The sequence below is a fragment of the Xiphias gladius genome, chromosome 10 (genome assembly GCF_016859285.1).
Source record: "Xiphias gladius isolate SHS-SW01 ecotype Sanya breed wild chromosome 10, ASM1685928v1, whole genome shotgun sequence".
In the NCBI taxonomy this organism is placed as follows: domain Eukaryota; kingdom Metazoa; phylum Chordata; class Actinopteri; order Istiophoriformes; family Xiphiidae; genus Xiphias; species Xiphias gladius.
In genome coordinates this window covers 10,125,309-10,139,564 of record NC_053409.1, presented here as the reverse complement: position 1 = coordinate 10,139,564, position 14,256 = coordinate 10,125,309, and the positions used below count along the sequence as shown (strand labels likewise).

At 41.1% G+C, this 14,256-nt stretch overlaps 1 protein-coding gene across 1 annotated transcript in view; it reads right to left on the bottom strand.

The window, feature by feature from the left end:
* The window catches only part of dlgap2a (discs, large (Drosophila) homolog-associated protein 2a), a 159,584-nt gene that overhangs the window by 88,708 nt on the left and 56,620 nt on the right, over nt 1–14,256 (bottom strand). The window lies entirely within an intron of this gene.

Sequence of the window (14,256 nt, the reverse complement as noted above, 5' to 3'; positions counted from 1 at the left end):
GCCTTCTGTCTCTTTGTTAACTAGTACATGCATCTTGGAGGATAGCCATGACAGCTTTGCTTACAGCAAATTCTTAATCTAAACCAAGTGCCTGCAAGCTAGCAAACTATCATGCTAGACGACAAAATGTATTTAAAAAAATCTGTGTGGTAAATACTTGTATTTGTCTTAAAAAGCTGATGATATAATTTCATTGGTAATAGAACATTGCCAATTGATTTATTCTTAAATGTGAAAATTGTCAAGTCTATGTCCAACAAGATTTTAACATTTTCCTTAAGATACAGAAACCTTTAGTATGTTTAGACAGTTAGAACTTTCCAACATGCTATTCCAGTTTGGTTCTGTGATTGTTAATTAATAATATACAGTAATATAAGTCGTATAAGGGTTGCTGTGGATTTTCTTGTCTTCTTTTCTTCAGATTTTTCCTATCTCTCTAACATACCTTGAGATATTTTATTCTTTATAAAGGGATATATAAAATTATCTTAAACCTGCATTAGCTGATTTTATGTGCACTTGGTGGCAGTGGAACACTCACAAACACTGTTATAGTATCACCTAAAGTTAACATGCCTAACATGTTAGTAACCAGTGGCTTTTTTTACACACTGGACAGATATGGAGCAACATTAGTATTTATTTGGAGTCATGTGTCTTTAGCTGCTAAATGCTCCACTGTGTTCACCAGCTGCTGGAAATGACATTGATGAGAGCAGAGAGAGGAAGGAAGGAAAACAGTGAAGTTGCCTTAAAACCAAAACAGTCAGTTGAAAGATGACGAAATGCTCCAGTGGGAAGTACATTGCCGTTGGATGATAATTCTTTGTGGGTTCATCACTACAGACGACCCTTTTCACATCACACGTAGAAACTTGATACATGTAAAATACACAGATATTTATTAGAGCAGCTTTAAACATCACACACCAAGAAGGAGAAATAACAGCAGGGAGCATCATGTGTGACTGAACCAGGAACGGTGTTCCAAGAGATATTTGAGAGAAGCAAAATACGTGATAAAGGCAAGATGGGACACTCTCTCAAGGCCATGAATAACAAATTATTTCACAGCACAAAAGCATGACATTTCAGTGTTGGGACCTTAATCATCTGCTACGCTAAATGAACCACAGACAACGTAACACAGGTGCACAAGACCAACATCAATAAACCAATGACCTCTGGCAGGTGAGGAAGAGGAAATAAGGAAGAACCTCTGATAGGCTGGAAACAAGACGCCTCAAACCTACACATATAAATCATGCTCGATGGTCCAGAGAGAGGTGTTTGCTTTACCCATACCGAACGCATGAGGATGTGTTTCCACGCACTGACGCCTGGTGATTAAATGTAAACACTATGACACTGTTCGCTGGGCTTTCCCCACAGAGTGACTTCAACTCCACTGACCTGTTATCGTCACACCGCTTGAAACCACATCCCTCCTTCTGTTCCTCGCCGTCAGTGGAGCCGGAATCTGTGTCACATCAGCTTGCTTGAGAAACAATTTTACTGTTCTCCACAGGATTTACCCGTTAGACGCTGCAATGGTGGCTTACGGGGGCAAATGCTTACAGTGCAAAAGGCAAAGGGCTTCAAGATAGCTGACACGGGCTTGGCCCTGTTCATCTGCATGCGCTTCAAAATCAGAGGCGTACTGGGGAATACCATGCAACTGCAGTGCAGCATGTGGCAGAGCAGTTTTTTCTAACTATGTATCACAATATGATGACTTCGACAGCTCCTTAATGCTGAAGGCCATACAATGTAACAATTCATAATGGAGGAATTCTTCAGAGGTCCTTCATGTCCCTCCGTAGCCTAGCAACCACAATACAGCTCTTTTTTGCTCTGCGGTGTCGTACGTTACGGGGGGAGGCAACACCACCACAGAGGTGGAATGAGAAGACAGCAGCAAATGGTAGCATGCCTGGGAAATGAAGGACGACATGTAAGAGGCGAGAAAAAATAAAGAGGAGGGAGTGCATATATGTGACAGAAAGTGACACAAAGGAAGTGAGAAACAGAGAGAGAGAGAAAAGAGAAGGATTGAAGAGACGCACAGCTGCCAAAAACTGCAGACAGTCCCCAGCCTCAAAACACTAATCCTGAGAGACTTGTGAATTCTCTCACACAGGACTTTATCATACACATACACAAAAAGCCAATGCAGTTATGTGACAGACTCACACCCCCTTGCGCTCCCATGTTTGAAGACATCCCGTTGCCATAGCGACGGGCTGGGAGGAGGAGGAGGAGGTGAGCAAGGTGTTTGCGGAGTCTCCTTTCTTCGTGCAAAGTGTTTTCCCTCACACTCTCTTACTTAGAGCAGATGCATAAGCATAAAGCTAATCCGCCATCTCCACCAGGACTGATTTAATGTGGCCCACTTCCATTCTAGATGGGAAAACGCCCATGGAGGGAGGATGCTAACGCTCTTTACTCTCTATTCGATGGTCCTCTCTAGGATCTTATGATTATGTGATTATGCTTGAAGTCAGGGGTTGAAGCGTGGGAAGGGTTTAACTCTGACATAAAGATGAATATTACACGATGTGAGGTCATCCTCGATAAATATGCTTATGAGTCATGGAGTCGAAGCAGAAGTGTGTTTGCAAATCTGATAAATATTACAATGCTGGCCTCTTATATGTCTTCACAACTTCATAGCTCTGGCTATCTATCACAGGGTGTTATTGCATTCATAGTCTGATGGTGCGAGAACTGCAGAGACCGAATCATTCACTTATCCATGCAGCCATTTATTAGGTTTAATCTCCTTGATTTGAACAAAGTGTGAGCTCATCTGGAGGAGTGCTAGGCGAGTGATAAATGCTGGAATAGAAGGCTGACGCAGAGTCTGATCTGTGAAAAAATTCCCTCTCCTCTCTCAGATGTTCTCTAAGCACTGATCGGTGGGCCCTGTGCATAGATGACTAGCGGTGCGCAACCAGACATGGATTCCTAGGTGACCAACACCCACATCCTAACATCAGCACTATCGCACTCTGACTCTCATAGTAACCTATATTAGCGTGTGTCCATGCACAGGTTTGAGCAGATGTATATGCCACTACGCGCAATCACGTAAACATTCGGGCTCTTTATCACCTGCAGGTACACGTGGCAGACATGCCCTCACATACAAATATATTAAATGAATTCATTTGAATAGAGACAGTCCATTGTTTCAGCCCTACTCATTAATAGACTGAGAGCACTCTCAAACTTCTGGGGTATATTAGCCCCGACCTTGTATTAAGAGTGCCTGGGTTAACAAGCTCTAACTAGCAGGCCGACAGCACAGGAGTCCATCAGAGCTGTCTTTAAGTGGCCATGACTAAGTAGTAGCTGGTTCCAGATGGGGCCAACTCAGGTTGTAAGGGACTCTGCACTCTCCACTCTACGGAGGCTGCGAGCTGCTGACATCCAGCAAGAGAGTAAAGCACTCAAATATGGCACAGGCATGTCATAACCAGTATTTTCCAATTTATATGCATTCACTGGAATCAGAAAGAGTGGGTGATGTATATTAAATAGAATACAATGCACTGGCACTTGAGGTAGAGTATCAATGGTGAAAAAGAACTGCTCAAGCTGTATCATTCATGCAAGAATAATACTGTAAATAAATAAAAGGTGTTCCTGCAGCCATTGTCAGTTTGGAATCACAACGTGGCTTTTCTAGCTTTAATAGGTGGCTAGACTGGCAGCTGCGACCACCTGAGGGTGTGTTCACACCATTCTGCTGTATTTTAAAATGCTACTGCCATTTTTCCACATTCAGGTCAACAGGGAAAGGCTGCAGGCTGATTGGAGACAAGCTGGTGTTGGAAGGAGAATTGGGCCTTATTTTTAAAGCACAGGGGAGCACTTCCCTAATTCGAACAAATTTAAACCTTTTATCTGGTGGCACGTGAAAGCATCTTAGTACGTCATTCAACTACACAGCAGGAGCAGGCAAAGTTTCTTAATAAGGATGGGTTTGACCGGCAGGTGACTGACCAGCCCGTTGTTTCACCCATCAGTCAGCCAATCACTCAACTCGTGTTTGCTGCTGTCAAATACGTGTTTGCCGGGGGAAAATGGTTAAGGTGCATACCACACAATGGACATGATCACGGTTCAAATCCTGGCCTAGTAGTCTAATACTAATCTTGAAAAAAAGCTTGTGTTTACCAGGGCTGACTAATCACTCCAAAAATTTGATGATCAACTAATTGTTTCACTAATTTATCTTAAAAAAATGTGAATTATTTGCTATTTCTAGTTCCTCAAATGTAAGGATTTGCTACTTTTCTCTTTAAGTTTTATATTTATATTTAAATTGAATACCTTTGGGTTTTGAACTGTTGGACGGACAAAACTAACAATTTGAAGACTTGAGTTCTGAGAAACTGTGAGGGGACTTTCCCCTATTTTCTGACATTTTATAGATGCACAATTAATCATAAAAAAAAAATCAGAATTGACTGATTAGCTGAAGCTGTATCTCTAAAAAAGTAATACTTGGCAAAACGAACTGAACTAATTTAACAATGAATGTCATCACTAACTGAATGGAGAATCAGATAATCTTAAAAAAGCAAAATGCACATCTTTTTTGCAATATTATCAATTCATCAATTGGTGTGTGGAGATAGAGAACTAGAAAAACAAGTCTGCCCTTTGTAGTGTTACTTTGTTTTTAAGTGAAGTCATATAAAAGAGAAAGTGAGGTCAGGGTTTGATTTATGGTTACTGGAGGGGGATGTATACGAATAGTGGTGATGAGAGGATTAAAATGAGCACATCAAAGGATAGAAACATTTAAAGTGTCTGACAATTTCCTCTTTGTGCTTGAAAACAGATTATCAAAGAGAAAAGGAGAGAATGGGTGGACTCATACTTAGCCTCTCTAACATGACTTAGGACCCTCAGTAACAGGCGGAAAACCTAGTAAAAAATGGATTTGCATCAGCGTTTCACAGATGGTTCACTTTTGGGTTCACGTTTAGTGGCTCAGACTCATCTCCATTAGTCAGTCGTCCCTTTGTAGACAGCAGGGAGAGACTGATGGTCTGGTGAGAATAAACAGCTGGAACTTATGGGAGCGGTCTGTCTGTGTCAGGACCAGCCTTGAATTCCCAAGTATAAAAGTCGAGGTGCAATGTGGCTGGTTAAGGCCAAAAGCATTCAGTGATACATGAGTCTGCTGTCTAAACTTACAAAGCAACCCTGGGATAGAATATTAACTGCAGGCCAACTGGATACAGCGATGACAAATAACTACCTTTATATGTAATAGTGTTTAATTACATCAATATGAAAGGGGTGTTTGAGTGCAAAACCTTAACATGCCGCACTGAATCCTCATGGCATTAAACACAGAGCTAGTCTGAGCCACAAAATAGAGACATGTGAATATCATTCCGTGGCTGCAGAAAAGAGACATGGAGTCTAAGTCATAGTGACACAGCTGTACGGAATAACTCCATCCAATCAAAGAACACTCAGAGGACAAACGCAGTTTGCTTCGGAGTCATTTGCATTTTCCCTAAAATGCTGGTGATTTACGCCCCTTAAATAAAAACCATCATGCGCTTGCGGTCTCCGGCCCAGGGTGATGTAATTAATGGCAAGAACACCAGCTTCCATATGTGGAACATGGCTGGGAGTTTGCTTATCGATCAGCATCTGCCGCCCATGCAACAAAATATGATTCCAATCAATGCTGCAATGGCATAGAGGCCCTGGTGCTGATCAGCCTGACAGGAGCCAAAATTTGTGTGTGTGTATGTGTAGTCATGGGGAATTATTTCTTTTTTGTGGGTCTAAACCAATCCAGTGATATGATCAAGGATGTGTCTATTATAAAAATTGAATAGTGTTTACAATGTTCGATGAGACAGCTTTCACATGAATAATGAAAATGCATTTGTTCTAAGTGTAAATAGGAGAAGCCTTGGAAACCATGGAGCAGGAGGAGGTGGGGATGTTGGTGTGTGTGCTTGCACTTTGGTCTGCATTTAAAAGAGTGCTCCACCGGTGAAAGTGGACAGTTTAAAAAAGACACAAACCAATGCAGCAGAACAAGAGATAGTTTTTTTTGTTTTTTTTAAATTCTACACATTCTTATTCCTGCAATCATAAAAAATGTAATATACAGTGTGGTCGCCAAGATGGTCTTGAAACAAAGCACTTTCTTTATTACCCTCTGGTAATAGCCTGCTTTTTAGGCCCAGGGAACAGATCAACAAAGTAAAAGGACATTCCGGTGATGGGATCACAACCTCATGGATGCCCAAATTATTGGCACTGGCACAGCGTAATGAAATTCAGTCTTGTCTCTGTTCTGATTAAGAAAATCTGGCCTGATGCACAGTGAGGGACCTACCCACATAGGTGCTTGAACTCCCTTCGTGATAATTTTCTAGTATGTATCATCTGAAATTTTTCGATATAGGGGCCAATACAATGCCTGAGCATAATAGACAAGATGTGGCGGGCCCTAAATGTTCAAGTTGCCAACCTGAATGATATAAATGCGAGCTTTCTAAAAGCCCGGTGGATTCATTTAGAGCTTGCTTCATATGCCTGCTAATGAAAAAAGACCAATGCCCATCTGTACAGTGCATCTGTTCCCAGAAATCACTGAGTGACAGTTCAGAAAGCTGACATAGCTTTCTGAACGATCCCCATTGTCATTCACAGAACTGGTTTACTCTTGCATTTGGACGGTAAATCGAGTCTCACACCTCTCAAATGACACTGAGAGTTGTCTCATTTGTCCCCAGCGGATGCTGATCCAATCCGCCTCAAAGACAAACTGGTACTCAGGGGGAGCTGGCAACAGAAATCTGGGGATGTAAAGATGGGTCAGTACTGAAAGACACCATTACACACCTGCAAACATTTATACATGAATTTTCGTCCATTTAATTAGTTAACTCTCATTAAGCTTAGCCCTTTGTATTATCGCTGCAGTGTCACCTTGGGAAACAGTTTAAAAATAATTTTTTATCAAGCAGAGAGTTGATTTTTTTTTTTGTTACCAGATGGCTAGAAGAGTCTTTGAGGATTCTGGAAACATCTTAAGAACAGCAGTAAGTGTCATTAAATGACTTTCTGGGTTTTTCAAAGAAGGTATTTTATTTTTTATTACAGAAAAATGGATGCTTAGCTACGTGACTTGAATGTAATGGCAGTACATGACAGGCACACATTGGGGCCTATGGAGTGTTTTCCCCCACCACTAATCTGGTTCACTCTCAAACTGGTAGAAACATTACCTTCGCACCTAAGAGCAGTACAGTGTACAAAACTCTGTCTACTGGGACCACTGAGGTATCTTCATCAGCGCCACAGCAACAAATTCAATGATTCAAACAAACAATCAGCCTCAAGCCTGCCTCCCTAACCTTTTAGCTAACACTGGCCCTTTCCATATCTGACTTTATGGAATACTAGAAACACTACGCATGATACAGGTTAAGTCCTGATTGTATTTTACCGGCACAATGATTAATTATCCGAGTGTGCTTATCTATAGCGCCGTCTGTAGGTATTAATGCCAGACATGTGCTGCTCAGTGGGTATCGCAGCGGCACCACCTGGCCTAATGACCCTGCCTCTTACTAGTCAGCAGGTCTCTGGCTCGACCTGCTACAGATCAGGTGTAAGGAGGAGGAGGGTGGAGCAGGGACGGTTGCGGATGTTTGTTGTCCCCCAACACATACAAACCTGGAGAAGAAGGTGTTAGCTCGTCACCACATGATCCCAGAGGTGTCACATTTCTACCAAGCCCACATGGAGAAGGTGTAAATGTGAAAATAGTGTCTGTGTTCAAAGGCCCAACACTACACTTGTTGAGGTGGCCATGTTTTGTAAAGCACATTTCTTACAAGCAGCATAGCTGTGTTTATTCAGTGTCTTTCACATTTGTGGCATCTCAGCTGTTGGACACGTTATGTTTGGAACCACACTCATGCCATAGTCATTTGATTAAAATTTGGCAGTGTGTCATGGACATGTCACATTGATGATTTATCTGTAGCTATTAATAGGAGCTGTGGAGGAGTGGGTGTAATTGCATTTTGGTGATGAGTGACTGCATAATACGTTGAGCTATATAAGTAGATGGCAGCAAAGTGAGTCATATTATACGCTACTAAAGCTCATTGCAGGGAATTTGGTTACTTCATAGAACCAGTGATCAACAATACTTGTTCTTTTGGTCATCTGATCTCCAAAACCCTTCTCTTAGGGTCTTTGAGGCCTAAACAGTGTGAAGGGGGGTCAATCTGGGATGTCAAAAGTTAGAGTTGGGCCTTCAGATCATATTGAGGGCCTACTTCAACAAAGTATCTACTGTAAAAAACAAGGTACACACTTGATATTCCTAGTGACATAAATTCTGTTTATGTTAGGCCCACGCGCCTGCTCCCATTGCTTTATGTAACAACTGTGCACACCTGCTGTATTCTCTGCTGCGCCTGCCCATAGTGTACCCATAACCCATTGTAAAGAGCCAGTCCCCCAGCCCACATTTTTATTCTGCTCCATGTACCATCACATTTCACCAAATAATTTTCGGTCCTGTATGAAAAGCTCCATGAAAGTTTCTAATTTTTTCTGTTTGGAGTGTGACAAGGACATCAGCTAGGATTTACCAACCCTAGTCAGCAATTTGGTGTGTGTGTGGTGAACTACAGAGCACAAACTGGAGACTATCCAGCCTGCACGGAAACTTTGCATTACAAGGTGACTGCCAGTGCCTTGGGAAATAAAACACAGTGCAGCAAACATGTTGTAGGGCTTGTGGGATCTACATTTCTCCATTACTTAAATATTGCAATCAATTCGTCATTACATAACACTCATTAATTAGAAATTACGCGACGGCCAGCTCCATCGAAGGTGCCTTTAAACAACTCCAAATCCTCCACACACAGTAAGCAACCAGCCTACAGTTTAGATTTAAAGCTGTGGGGTTCACACACACCCTTCAACTCTGAACAGAACACTGTGATTCCTGAATGAAGGCTTACAATTGTCTAACGTTATCGAAGGAATGATGAAATCAGAAGATTACAAGGCCACTTCATAGTGAAATGTTTTACCCAGTGTCAGAGAACTAGGTTTGAGACACATGTCTTGGGTCTTTCAGCAGGACAGTGACCCAAAGCACACGTCAAGCAGCACAAAAGAACAGCTGAAAAGGAAAAGACGGACTGTTTTAAACTGGTGAGCAATGAGTCCTGACCTAAATGCCATTGAAAGCCTTTGGAGGGGGCTGAAATCTGCCATTTGCAAAAGAGGACTCCTGCAAACTTAAAAGAGCTTGAATGCATAACAATGGAAGAGTGGCAGAAACTACCAGCAGACAGGTGCAAGAAGCTTCTTGAAATTTTTAATTGTGTCTGGGATACAGTTTGTGTCAGTATTATTTTACTATTCGGCAACTTTTTTTAAATTTTCTTTTGTTCAGTAACTTTGGACATTTTATTAAAAATATTTTGATTATATAAAACTGGTTAATTTGCATTTATTTCTGAAGATATTCTAAATTCTGTAATTAAAATTTAGGGGTGCCAAAAATTTCCAACAGGACTGTAATATAGGACTTCTAATATAATTATTCTGAGAGGGGCCGTTCTGCATAATGAGTACTTTTACTTTTAAGTTGCTAATACTTTTGTACTTTTACTAAAGTAAAAATTTTGAATGCAGGACTTTTACTTGTAACAAAGTATTTCTACACTGTAGTATTGCTACTTTTGTTTGAGTAAAAAATCCAAGCACTTCTTCCACCACTGTTAGCAAGCCAGCTAAGAAGACACAAACATGTAAAAAAGTCAACTTTGGAGTTGTCTCCTCTTTTGGTAACATTAGAACCAAACTCATACACTCTTACCCCACCAACAGCACCAAGTTAACCTGTCCCAGACCAGCCTCTCCATCGAACAAAGAGACTAAACCGATATCAACACTCCATCAAATTACTGTAGCGCATTACTAGGTAACCCAACACTGGCCCATTACATCCATGTTGGGTATAGACTAAGGAGCCTACCCAAAAAAAGAATTAGGAATAGTTGGGTGCTGCATAGTATTGGCAACTGTTCTTGAAATAAATGACCTCTTTAATGTTCCAGTGAGGTACCTTAGCCAGGCAGCATATTTAATGATGCTAGTCTGTACTCTGAAGTTCTTTGGGACTATATTGAGACTTCCTCTTCCTATATCCTCATAAAAATCTCACTGTTGTAGTACTGAGCAGTGATAACACTCCTTTATTTGTTGTTCTAGTTTTCTGACACATTTTCAATTCATAATATGTGCATATGCTGCATGTACGATGTGTATAAGCAACCGGCTTTTTGTACATTACTTCGAGAGCTTTTAAAGAATTTAAAAGGTATGGGTAATAATGCAGATAGTGCCAAGCTAATTCAAACATAAAAATCTTTGACTCTAGCAAAATGTTGTCAATGCATACTGTCCCTGAATGTCATTACAGGAGCGTAGATCAAGTCTTGCCTGACACAACGCATCTGCTATTTTTGGAACAGGTCAGTGCATCACATCATGGCTCAGCTAAGTGATGTGACCGCAGCATCCATGGTTCTCATTAGCAAGCAGTAGTCCAGTCAAAAACCCAGCACTTTCAATAGCCCTCAGATGGTGTTTTTCATGTAGGGTCTGTGAAGACATGGGTAGAGACAGACACCGACAAGACTTGTGAGAGAATACATTAATACCATAGAAGAGATCTGGATGGTTTATTTGCCTGATTCAGTTTTTGGTGCTGCACGCTTTTCAGTACATGGACCCGTCTTTGTGCAGAAATCAGACAAAGAGAGAGTGAGACAGAGAGACATTCAGAGAGAATTTAGAGCAGGCAACCTACACTGGATTCTTTTGCGACATCCAGAGCAATACTGCACTTTGGTTGTGCCTATACTGCAGAAAAACACACTGAGTAAACAAGGGAAAGAGAGACTCAGGACTCAGATGAGACAACGCGCGCGTACCTCTGTGGGCGTGGGTGAATAAGAGAGCGCTAGAGAGAGAGCACAGACTAAAATGGGAGGGGGAAAAAGGGAGAGGAGAAATAGAAAAAGTACTCCAGACCACCTTTTGGCCATGGCACAGTCTAGAACCAGAGGGTCAGTGTGTTCACAGTGTATGTATAAAGTATTTTGTATCCTGGCTCGTCCGAGTATTTGGTATAAGTGGCTTAAAAATCTGCACCTGAATAATCCTGTATCCATGTACCAGGAAATATACAGATATACTTTGTCTCAGTGAGAAATCTGTCTCTGTGTTGTCCTTTGCCACGGATTACTTAGCAATTTAAGCTAGTTAGAACTATGACGAAAGACGCTGGACCTTAACCAGATATTTGATTTTGGGTTATCATTTTGCTTTGTGCAGGAACAAACATTGTTTGTCCCCTGTGTCTTTAAAAAATGCTGTTACCGGTGCTGGTGAACATCATGCACATAAAAGACTCACCAATGTTATTAATAGCAAATTAAAATGATTAACTATTATAGTCAAAAGTTGAAATTCAACTTGCATTGTATCAGTCAATGAAAGTAACAAAACAGACCTTTACAGCTGCCACTCTCATCTTCCTCACTAGGCCCTTGATGCCACTTGACAGATGCAAACACTCACTTACCAGGTCACTTTCTTTCCGCATTCTCTCCATCTCTATAATGCTCAATACCTCGCAATGATGACTCCATTTTCCTCATGACTGCGCAGTCTCACCTTTGACCTACCTTCCCTGCCCGCTTGCCTTGAAGGAGCGCAGTGTGTTCAGAGCACATCAGAGGTCATGACTATTTGTCACAGATCTCAGCATCTCTGCTCACTCTATGCCACAGCCCTGTGTGACAACATTGCAGGCCTTGTAAAGTAAAGCAGGAGCAGGATTCATATAAAGCCTGGCCTTAACCAAACCTATCCCAAAACAAATGGTTATGGTACAAACACTCTTAAGCCAATCATAGTTCATGTTTAGTCATTTTACCTAATAGCTGTGCAAGGATGAAGTTATGATTCCGAAGCACTAGACAGAGGCAGGATTGTAACATCTCGATAGCAGACCAAAAATTATTTTTCTGTCCTGAATCTAGAAACAGTACACTGGACACTAGACTAGACAGGTAAATGTTTAAAAAGTACAAGCCATGTTGTTTTGCACATCATTGTGGATTTTTTTTATACAATTAACAATTCTAATATAGCATATCAGTACAGTAGTTCTTCCAGTTATTCCATGATACGAGTGACCCAAGTCATCCCAAATTACAACAAACTCCTGTCTGTTGTAAAAAACCGTCACTACCAAAACCAGATAAGAAACTGGGAATATGTGACCGTCATGACGGTAGAACTGCTGGTAAAGACGGATACAACATGCAGAGAGAAATGATAATGATAGTAAAATAATCAGCAAAGGTGATTGTACCAAGCTGTCGTCTGCACAGTAGGTAGACTTGTAACTATTTGCAGTCATATTTCAAGGAAGCATCCCTTCCTTGAAATGTTACTCATTTAGAGCTATTAGACCACATTCACTTCATAAAGGAGCCCCCCACCTTGATGCAAAACCCTAAAAACTTAAACAACCAATACACCATTAATAATGCATTTGCAGTATTCAACAGGAACAGTGTCCAACTGTGACATCTGCTGACCAAAATCAACAATGCAACCAATGAGCATCACACAGCGTTTCACCATGTCTGTAAATATTTTCAACTGTAGCTGATGATGAAGCTATATAATCTAATATAATCATACCCTTTTCAAACTACATGCTAATGGGGTGAATCAAGTTTATTTACCTTTGCACAACTTGCATAAATACCAGAAATCCTTCAGTGAGCATTGCATATGTTAATATACTTTTAGCCGATTAAAGCAGGAAATCAGACTATTGGTACAGTAAATTGATTTTTTCCGGTAATCCAAAGGAGATAGTAGGAGATAATATCCACAGTGGATTAACAAAAATAACTGGGCCACTTACAAGAATTATGAACAGTAAGTGTTAGGGATTAGTTCACAAAGTGTTATAACCAGGTGAAAATAAGGTGACAAATTAGCACAAATTTTAATTATATTGCACTGTATCCTAACTCAATAAATTCCCGGTCCTCTCAGAAAACAGGTCAATACACTTTACAGGGATCTAAAAAGCATTAGAGTCATTATCAAACTCTCAATGTGTCATAATGATGAGAGTGAGTGTGGTTTTGGCATCATGCTGTGTGAATTGGCCTCAGCAGAAACTTGAGGTGATGCAGTGAGAAGCCCTGGGTTGCAGGGATCAAAACGAAGGCAAAATAAGCTGCACTGTTGCAGCATCCCTCCACCCACACGCTCACCCTGCTCACTCACACGTACGCACTCTCTGCACGAGGATGTGCGTGTACAGTATACGTGCGCGTGTGATCAGCGTGTATCAGCATGTGTGTTTCCTGCTCGTTGTCTCCATCATTCATTCTTCTCCTTGTCATACTTTTCCCCTCTCTTTTGTTCATTCTCTCAGTCCCTCCCACCTTGTTTTGATCCCTTCCCTCTTTTCTCTCCCACTCACTCTCAGTCACAAAAACATGCACATGCACCCATCTATCCACCCACACACGCAGTTGGCACGGCAGAGTCCCTGACAAAAACAGTGCGTTTTGGTGTGGGGTTATGCAAAGAAACACAAAAATTGGTGCGGCACCACTGCCTAATGGTGTCTCCATGGCAACTAAAAGAGCAAGGCCCTGCGATGCGGTGTCAAACAAACACTGGATTTTAAACCTTAGGAAAGAAATGAGCTGTGTGTCGTGGCGGTGGAGGGATGGGATCAATTAAAAAGCAGAGATAAGCTCTTTCCTTTATACTTTATACTGCAGGCTTCATACTGTTACTACTGGATATTACATACTCATCAAAGCATAATATTTAGTATGGAGAATGAAGTTTGTGCCACATATAGCTCTACTTTCATAATATCCAGTGTTCCCCCTTTGTGTCCTTTTAAGTAAGGTTGGAAAAATCATCTTATTTCACTGTTTGAGAGTATCATTTTTACTGTGAATCAGCTTGTTCCAATTCTTCAGTGAAGCTATCACTGAGCAGTCACAACATTAAAACCAGTTACCGGTTTTAATGTTGTGGCTGATCGGTGTATATGCTGTTTACACTGAGTAAAATCATCGAACAATCAAATAATCAAAGCATTAAATGGAAATATCCTTG